This window comes from Helobdella robusta (genome assembly GCF_000326865.2).
Source record: "Helobdella robusta unplaced genomic scaffold HELROscaffold_20, whole genome shotgun sequence".
NCBI lineage: Eukaryota > Metazoa > Annelida > Clitellata > Rhynchobdellida > Glossiphoniidae > Helobdella > Helobdella robusta.
This window is the reverse complement of record NW_008704084.1, coordinates 948,354-959,368: the sequence shown is the minus strand read 5'-3', so window position 1 is coordinate 959,368 and position 11,015 is coordinate 948,354.

The window sequence follows — 11,015 nt, the reverse complement described above, 5'->3', positions numbered from 1 at the left end:
ACATTGAACTTACAAACAAAACTGAAAAAAAACAAAGAGTTACACATATTTTAGAAAAAAAAACACTAAAAACCATCCTGGCAGAGTTTGTTATCGTAGCCACACTTTGGTCTGTCGAGGGGTGGTTTGTCGGAATGGCCCCACCACTCTTCGTCCACCTGGTAGTCCTACAAATATTGAAATTTCATCTCGAGACTGAAACTGTAGAAGTTTGGAGATCAAAAGTTAAAACTTGGATAATTTTGAATATTCAAATCATTTCAAGTTTGAGTTTGAAACAAAATAAACAAATTTGAAGCAAAATAAACCAAATTATAGCCCAACCAAAAAAATTCCAGGATGTCTATAATAAAAAATGTTAAATAATTTTTGCCTATCAGTCAATTTTAAACAAAACACAAATAGTACGCTGACAAAGTAGTTTACATTTAAAACCAAATAAAAATGTAGACATTTAAAAAGAAATCAACAAAAAAATTACAATCTAAAACATCGGTGCACTGCTTTCTAGAAAAAAATCACTCCTCACCGTGTAGTTCTGAATGGTGTAGTTAATGATGAGATAGTTACTAAAAGTTTGGGATTCCGGTGCCAGAGACCAAACCGCAAAAGGTATGAACCTGTCACCCTCCTGGTTGATTGAGATGTTCTCTGTTTTGCCTATAAAATCAAAATGAATTCGTAAATTGTGGTTTATAATGATAGTTTCCACTTACTGAATTTATTTAAAACATATAAACTTTTACTTTTTTTAATCTATGAATTGGTAAGCCAAAAATTCCTTGTGGATAAAATTTTTAAGATGTTTAAGGAAAACAAGTCAAACAAACGAAAAATAATTTTTCATTAATTTTCAAGATAAATAAAATCAAGAACTGTAAAATCTCCAACAAAAAAAAATTTTATAGATGATTACCACCACAAATAACAAATAATCAACCATGGATAAAGCACGGAAGCATAAAAGTTGAACCCGAATAAATAATTGATCAACCTATGACTGTCCTTCCACGACTTAAATTTAGGAGAATTTTCCCGCTGAGGTTTTCTTGACGTTGACGATTGGCCTCATCGGTCAGTTTGAAGAACAGGTAGATGGCATCTGTCAGAAAGCTCTGAAAACAAACAAAACACTAAATTAACAACTTCAAACTAAAAAAACACGGTTAATATTAACAAAATGTAACGCGCAATGTCGTCAGTGAAGATCATCATTACTGTTTTTTATATTTATCCGCTTGTAAACATTATTTAAATTAGAGTACCAACAAATGTTTTTAAAACGTGTGAATGTTTAATATTGAACTTTGAGCATTGATGCCGATGTAACATTCAGATTCTGATCTGGGCCGGGGTCGGGAAGTCGAGTGAAGTTCTTGGAGGTTATCTGGTTCAACAACAATCGTTAGCTAAAAATATTTCTGAATGGTTTTGTGCTATATATCGATGTTATTAATGAGCGTAAAAATATTCAAATGATCAACTTCCCAAGTTGTCTTTAAACAATTTCATGCACACGCGCAATGACCTAATGAACCTTGTCGAGAGAGTTTTGAGAAAACCACAGAGCGTTCTCGTTGTGCCAAGCTTGAAAGCACGTGTGTGTATGAAGTTGAATGTTGTTAACATCATTGCCGCGCACTTCATTTGCAAGTTAGACATTAAAAATTAAAAAAAGGCAAAAAAAATTATTATACATCACCAACAACACTATCTTCTCCGTCACAGCTGTAGAAAGAAATTTTTCTTTATTGCCGTTAACATTACTTACGCGGACAATGTATTTACCGAGCACTAAGACTCAGACAAACTTTTTATTATTCAACACAAACTGTTTTGCTGCTGTTATAAAGAACAATTTTCATTGAATTTTGAAAAATTATTGTTATAACAATCTTTACCGGCATCATTACAGAGAAATTCATCACCATCTTCAGCATAGCTACTAACGGCCTTAACGGAAAGAAAAGCTTTTTTTAACTCGGCCTTCTGCACATCATCCTTGCCTGCCAGCCATGGGACGAAGAGCGTGCTGAAGTTGAAGCTGGAGTAGATGTTATAGAGGGTGATCCAGGCGTATTCCTTCGGGTTGGTCATACCTCGCAAGTGTGCCGCGTAGATGATACTCAACATGGTGCTCGGATTGGTGTGGCAGATGACGATTACTAAGGGATGGTGTGGCGGGTGAAGTGCGTATTGTGAATTTAGTATATTGATTGGCCTTGTCAAAAAAATTTCGTGCATATTAAATCAATCACTTCTTTTAAAATACGAATTAATAAATAATATAAAGTTCTTTAAAATTTATGAAAGAAAAAAAAATTTCAATAAGGTTTAAAAAGATTAAAAAGTCAATCTCTCTTGTGCACTTGTTTCAGAGGTATCAACGACAAATACACACAGCGTACATGAATACGCATGAAAACCATGCATCACACGATTACTATTGTCATAGTAAACACAATTGACAACGATAAACTAGATGGTTATTATACAACAAAATATCAAGCCGAGCGATACAAACTTCTGGCAGACAAGTCGATCTTATTTAAGATAGTTTTTATTTCGTCCTCGCCAAGGTTGTTATTCACTTCCAAATATTCACTCAACCTGACGGTATATTTTGTCTTCTTTTTGATTGCATCAACCGCATACTCGCAGAAGTTATTCCCCACTTCGTTCACGATGGCACAACTATCCCAGTTGTTGCGCTTGAAAAAGACAACAAAAGCAAAGCCAAAATTCGTTGGCGATCCGGTTAGGCTCATTACTGTTTTGTAGAGCTGAGATTTATCCAAGATGGGATCAAAACAATCCAGTGGGAAGTAAGGAGCGTCGTAGTAATCGGCTACTTGTGCAGTGGAGATGCAGTCTGATACATGTTTTCAAGTTATTTCATGATACGACACTATTTTATTAATAGATTTTAAATAAATAAAAATGTTCAGTTCAATTTATTGGAAGTGAATTTTTATATAATTAATTTGAATGCAAACTGTCGGAACAGATGGACCCGATGATGATATCGACGTTAAAATTTCTGACGAGATTCAGTGCAGCTCTCGAGCCGCTGATGCCGTCACACACCACCACAGTCTCCGTGTAAAGACTGAATGTCATTTAGACGAAATTTCATTACTAACAATCGATGTGCCGTAAATGCATATTTTGAGGCATTTTTCAAATATCCAAAAACACAATAATTCAGACATTTTAAAACGTTCAGCCTAACCAGCCAATCTAAGCGTTTTTGAATGATAGCGTTAACATTTTTAAAAATAAGAAATCAAATTACAGTCTATCATTGATTAATTTTGCAAATGAGATACGAATAATTTGATAATTTTTAAACCGTTAATCAAAGTTTTAATCCAATTTATCTATATGTATATTCAGTTTTATGCTTTTGAAACTTGGATTCCGGGAAAACAATAAAAAATATTTGAAATTGTGGGTTAAGAAACGGATGCAGAGGATCAGTTTGACTGAAGATAGCAAAAATAAAAAAATTTTGAATTTGACATAAGAAAAAGAGATTTCTAGAACCTTTCAAACTCAGAAAACTTGGATTAGTCAATCATGCGCTGAGAAGAAAATCTACGTCCAAATATAAAATTGAAACTCATGCAGAATGGAAAGAGGAAGGTAGGGGAAGAACTGTTGTATCAATTGATGCTGTAAAAAAAGCCCTACATAAAGAGGAATAACAACGGGGAAATGCATGAATACAAAAAATAAAAAACAAAATTATGCAAAAAAAAAACATTTCCATATAATGAATAACTTCCACTCACTCGTACTGGTATCTGTCCCTATCGATGCCGTCGCTGACAGCCATCTCAAAGCCCTCGTACACACACGCCGTGTAGTTGTCGTTTAGGTCATTCACAATTACTCCTACCTGAATGTTGGCCCCGAGGCAGAGTTTGGCTGAGGCGAGGTGGATGAGGGTTAACATCAAAAGCATTGTTTCAAGTTTTGTTGAAACCCTCTCTGATCTGTAATGATTCATTTTTTGGGTTAAATGTTGAGTTAAATAACATTATTCAGTCTCAATCACACTTTTCAATTATTATTTACGTTACAAACTATTAAACAAATTTGGGTCTTTACTATCCTATGTCAAATGCTAACGATAAATTATGTATTTGTTAAACATCACAAAATAATTACCAGCGCGAGGCGTTTAATTAAACTAATGTGAAAATAATGGCCGAAGAAATTCTCAATCTTTTATAGCATTTAGCGTAGAAGATTTAAAAAAAATAACTATGATATTTAATTAATTAATTGTTTGAACCAGATACATCAAGAACAACAAAACTCATCAAAGGATTATTTGATCGGAACCGACAACAAAGGATGAAAGTGAGGTCATATCAACAGGAACTCAATTAAGTAAAAGCACCTGGTAAAAAAGGATAATTAATAATTTACATTGACTTTACATTTTTTTTTAAATATATTTTAAAATAGATGATATCTTGCGATTGTTAAAAGAGATTTTAAAAATTGAAAACCAACTAATAATTCATAACTGCTTTTGATATTTTTAAATATTTTACGAGAAAGGCGAAAATACGGATTTGCACAGTTGCACTGAAAAATAATTAAACGTCAGGTCGCCTTTTGACTTTTAAAGGAAAAGCACATTTTGAGTTAAGCATTATGCATTCCATGAAAAAGACAAAAGGCAAAAGACATCATAGATTGAACTGTCAATTAATTTTGAAATGTATAAATGTTTATTCAATAAAAAGGTGTAACAACATTCGAAATTTAATTTTGAAAATGCTAGAAATAATTTTTTAAAATTAACAATTTCTTTAAATTGCACGTTATTGAAAATAAAAAACTTTTTTCATTTTTTGTTAAGTAAAAAAACGTTTTCAAAGTATTCTGTTAAATATGACATACCCTTTATTCAGCAGTATTAAAAACTTTATCACTCCTGTGATAGCTACATATCACGATTGTACATTTCATTTATGATTCAAGTGTATATTTTTATCCAGAACAAGAAAAAATTCTTTTGATTAATATGTTGAAAACTTTTGATGCGCCTAATTAATTGCGCAATTTTACGTACGCAAGATCACATTATCCAGTTTTGATTCATTGAAGTTTTTCGATTATTCGCAAAACTATTAATGAACGAACTACACCTGCTTACGCTGAATTCTCAACAAATTTTACGTTAATTTCTGTGAACATTTTTTTATAAATACTTTGAAATTTCAAAATTTTTTAACAAATTTTTTTCACACAACTTTAACGTTGCACTGAAATTGAACTTCAACAGAGCTAATTCAATTAAATAAACCGAGTTCGTTTATCACAACAGCGAGCGTGAGTATATGTATTGATTCCACAAAATTAATTATTGTCGTTAATTTTGAATTTTTAACTATGTTGGAGGCAAGGCATGTGATTTAATGATCACTTTTAAATTATTTTCAACGCCTTGTTGCAGGTTGTTGCAGGCAAATAAGCACACATGAAATAAATTAAATTATAAACTCCGAGTTCGATTCCAACAATTTCGATTGAGTGTTGATTTGACAAAATTTCAATATTAGAATGATACGTTACTTTCATTAACGTGATTAAATTAATCAACGACGTCATGTTTTATCTGCTCTACCACCATTCGATAAACCATTTTTGATTAGCCCGCTCAATGCATCTGCTTTTACACAAACCTTTTTTATCTATTGTCTCATGTCTGCAATGGCACTTTTTTTGCGACACAAGTTTTTAGTTTTTGTAATTCATTAATTCATTCCGTTTCTCTTTCTCTCTCCCTCTCTCTCTTTCTTTCTTTCTCTTGATTAACAAATTTTTCCTTTTTTTATGTGTCTTCATGTTTCATTAATTATCGGCAGTTTCATATGTTTTTGCTTACTGCATTAGATTTGAATTTTTCAGTTTTGTTTTTAGAATGAACAAGTTGTTAGTTCAATTTTTTTCTTTTTAAACATTTTTTATACATTTTTGTTTGTTCAAAAATGTTCGGCTAATTTCCGACCAATGTTCACATTTGTTCAGCTCAAAGCAATGATCATTTTTATAACTGAACTTGAAAATGTTTTGCCTTGCGCCATATACTTTAACAATTTCGCTCAATTGATTTACTCATTTATCACATTTTTTGTCATATTTTCCACGCCAATCAATAAAAATGTTATTTGCATAGCACCATTTTTATAGAGTTCAACGGCAGTTTTAGACAGTTGTCGAACACACATCTTAGCCGTTTGTGTAGATGCCAAATAACGTACAATGAGTACAAATGGAAACAACAGACGACCACTAAGCCATCAATCCATCCAAAATCGAGAGAACAAACAAACGAAAAAACCAAAAAAGTTTGAAACCATCGAAGTTAACAAAGTTAAAATTATAAACAAAATTAAACAAATCACATACTGAAATAGATCTTTAAAGTTAAAAAAATACTCGAATTCGAATTTAATGAATAAAATCGTTATTATGATAAAGATGATACTTCAGACATGAAAACTGATAAATGTGCACAACAATTTTCAACTGGATAAAATAGAATTTGTTCGTGCTAGTACTAGAATCTCTTGCTCCCACAAAAACTGTGATGAAACGATAAAACGGATGTGGTGCTGTGGAGGATCCAAAACTTTGCAAGAATGGGTCGGTTTCATGAGGCTAAAGTTAATGACCTATTCTGCCTTATAATTCACGTTTTGGTTGGAGATGATTTTCAAAATTATAAAAATAATGACCTTTCTAATTTTCGTTTACTTGATGGCATTAATTTGCGCAGAATTTTTAGTATTTTTTGGTCTACTGGTGGTATGCATGCATTCTTGCCCCTTCCCCAGGAGACCGCTACCAGCTCAAACTTAACCATTCATCAATTTTCATGAATGCAAATAGATTAATCATCAATTTCATTTTAATTCAATTAGATCAAAAATCTATTGCACTCAATTTAGTCAACGTCTCACCTACGCATATTTTTTAATGTTAATCAATCACTATTGTGTTATATTCTCGCCGATCTGCTCCTACGTGCCTGCCTCATTCGCCACACCTAGCACGAACACTATTTAAGACGAGGACATTTTCATTTCTCGCCTTTTTTCAACAATATATTATTTAATTTTAGAATTCATATATTTATAATGTTTATTTAATTTCAAATTTCGATAACTTATGATTTTGTTAAATACATGGCCATTTTAAAATAGTCTTTATTAGTCTTTAGTATATCCAATATAAGAGCGTTGCACAGAACAAAGAAATCGAAAATGATGACAAAAATTAATTGTTACTCAATTTTTTTTTAGAATAAAGAATAAAAATTAATAATCAATTGTTACCTATTTCTCAGAATGAAAGTGTTGAAAAGTTTTTATTTCACACTGACATCCTTAATGGTGCAATCAATGATAGTACGACCGACAATAGAGAAGTCCGTCAAGATTGGCGTGATGATAAGCAAAGAGAATGAATCGAAGTTTAAAAACAACGTGGTTGAAGGCTACATTAGAGCATACAATCATAGTAGCAATGGGACCATGGCTGATTATGAGTAAGAAACATTTTTTAGTTATTATCTATTAGGAAATTAATGGTTAAAAATATAATATTTATGTTAATTGATTAATTTTTATTAAGGTTTAATTACCCGTTTATTACTATTTTTCATGAAATATATTGTATTTATGGAGTAATGGCAATCACCATTCAAGTCTAAATGGAATTTTTTTGAAAAAATCAAGTTGAGAAATCAAATAAATTAATTATTATTTGAAAAGAGTTATATTAATTAGAGATAAACGTTTAAAAAATGTACTGTTCGAAACTGATTGAAACCAACTACAGTCTTGTGTACCTTACTATCAACGCATGCGATGGCATGAGTGGAACACGAGCTACCATGCAACTCTACTTGAACGCGACTGTTAATGTCATTTTTGGATCATTCTGTTCCGCCAGTTAGTTTTTGTGATGACCTATTCGTGATGTTTTAACAGTGTAAACTTGGAACGATTTCTTTGTTCGATTTCTTGGTGAGATTTCTTTCCTCACTTCTTTCTCTACCGCAGACACTCAAATGAATTTTGCTACAAAATTTTTTTCCACACCTCATAGACTGCGTGTCGAGTGCCCAAGTAACTGATTATTGGAATGTTCCATATTTCGCTCTGGAATGCATCGATCCCGCGTTGGACAACTCCACACTCTACTCCACGGCCATCAGGCTGACGGGGTCTCTCAATGCTTACGGTTTAGTCTTAGCTGCTCTCTTCCAACGAAGCAACTGGAAGAGTTGTGCCATTGTGAAGGAGGTTGAAATTGATTTCTGCCAGTACGTGATGAATGCAGTGAGGAATAAATTTCGTGCTAAAATAAACATCAGTGAGTTCTTGGAAGTTGGCAACGTTCTTTCCGATGAAGAGGTCAACGACCTTTTGGATAAAATTGATAACTCGGCTAGAAGTTTGTATTTTTGCACGTTTTGTATTTTATGGTTGTAACGTCTGATCCAGGACAGTAAGATCAACGAGCGTAATATGTTGCTTCCACGCCTATTCATGTACGCAGTTTTTATACAGAAGTGCGTCACTTCAGTTATTATATTTTTGAGTTTTCATGCGAGTTGCCAAGTTTGCTATGTTTTATCCGTCCTATTCTTCAAAAGTAAAATATTGTAATGTCCCTTTATTGCGCAATGTAAATCGTAGCGTTTTACAAATTTTGCACAATTTTTCACTACTTAAAACATGTATCTCTAAACCATATTTGTGATAATAATTATTTTACTATTATTTTTTTTAAATATCATTGGAAAAGTTATGTGAACTTTTTGAAACAAAATAACACATCCACAGTAATTTTGGTTTGCCACACGAATCCGAGCACCATGCTGAAAGTGTTGAACCTGGCATATCAGCGTGGAATGGCCGATCCAAGCAAGTACTCCTGGATCACCCTCTACAACATTTACTCCAACTTCAATTTCAACACGCTCTTCGTTCCTTGGATGGTCGCCAATGGTACTGACCAGATAGACAAATCAATGAAAGCATTTCTTGCTGTTAAATCAGTTTGTCATGGTGCTTGTTTAAATTGTTTGGAAATGAATCTTTTTTTAATCTTTAATTGCATTAATGGAATCTTTAGTTCTTATGAACAGTAATTAACATTGAGTTAAATTTCGATGAAATGTTAAATTATAATGGCATGTTTTGGCAAGGTAAATTATGAATAGTTTTGGACATATTTGACAAATTCGGTTTTTGACATTTTATGACACAAGTTCATCCACCGAATTTATTGAAGTAATATTTAAAAAATATGCTGATTGACTTTTTGAAATGAAACAACATCAACCAGCTGACCTTCAAAAACTATACTCGCCTGATGGACCCGGGAGCTAACCTCACACACAACGTTACCTCCAAGACACTACAGTTGGTTAGACGACGATGATGGTGACTACAAAATGAAGATATGCTGACCAGACAATGATGATGACGATGATGCGGTGATGAAATGATGATGGTGGTGATTTCAGGCTTCGAGAGGCAAATTGTAGCAACAATGGCAGCAGTGACGATGACGTAATATATGATGGTGATGATTTTGATGGTGATGGAGGTGATAGAGTTTCAATTAAGCGTTGTTTCATATGCCTACATTTATCCGTTGTAAAAGTTTCTATTATTATAATCAAATTGCCAAAAACATTTTCATTCAGGATATTCTGACCGATTCGATATTTTTATTTTTCTCACTGATGGAGAAAGCTTACGAAAATAACCTGGAGCCACTGAGTGGTAAGAACATTTTGAACTTAAGCAGAAGCATAGAGCTCAGCGGAGGTATTATTATTATTATTATTTAGACTATTTAGATTTTTATAATAATTATTTATATTATTATTATTATTTATATTAATAACATTTATAACATTATTATTATTTATATAATTTATATTATATTATCATTATTGTTGTTGCTGTTGCTATTATTATTATTTATGCGTGTGTCAATTAATATTTAATTGTATCTTTGAGTATAATTATTACATATAGTTCAATGTTTGCTGAAACATTAACAACTGTACCATCGGTTTTTTGTCTATTGACTTAGCTGGCTGCGGTTTTAAAAATATTGATGACTTTGGACAACATGGAAAAATTGTCGTCACGATAGAAATTAGAATGAAAACATTGACGTTTAAAAAAGTTTTTACAATTTGAAGAAACCATTAAGCTAGAAGATTTGTAGCACTTAAATTTTTTCAGTTTATTTAATCAGTTGTTAAATTATACCAGAATCTAAATAAACGAATGAATTATCCTCATTTTTCGATAGTTTAAATAGCAAATGTTCACAGGTGTCACGGAGACAATAAAGATGAACGACGATGGGGATAGGTTCATGTCATTCAATCTTTGGTCCCTGGCACCTGACGCCGCTACCTTCAGACCATTCCTCACATTCAACTTCACTGATAATGGCTACACGGTTCCTGATAGCTGTTGTTCATATTCAGACCAACACAGACACACAAAGACAGACACACGCGCACACACGCACGCGCACGCAGTTGTGCCTCTTAAATCAATTCAAAATAGACGCTAACGCAGCTTCAATAAGTTACACTTTATTACAACGTATTTCATTGTTACAGTTGTTATATGTTACATTCATCCAGCCTTTCTTGGTGAGCGCAGAGAGCTGGGGTTATGGAAGCATCCCACCGCCTGATAGACCAGCCTGTGGTTTTGATTACAAGTTTTGCTCACAAGGTTAATTTATTTTTGTTCGTTGCAGTTTATATTTAAAATCTTTCAATTTTTTCGTATGATGGATAACAAGTAACGAATAACAAAAGTTTACCTTAATTTATTTATTTATATTTAACAAGTTCGTGTTCATGGTATCAATTAGATACCAACAGTTATTTTTTAAACTAATTTATGCCAGACAACAAACTCTTAATAATCGGACTGGTTGTGATGTTC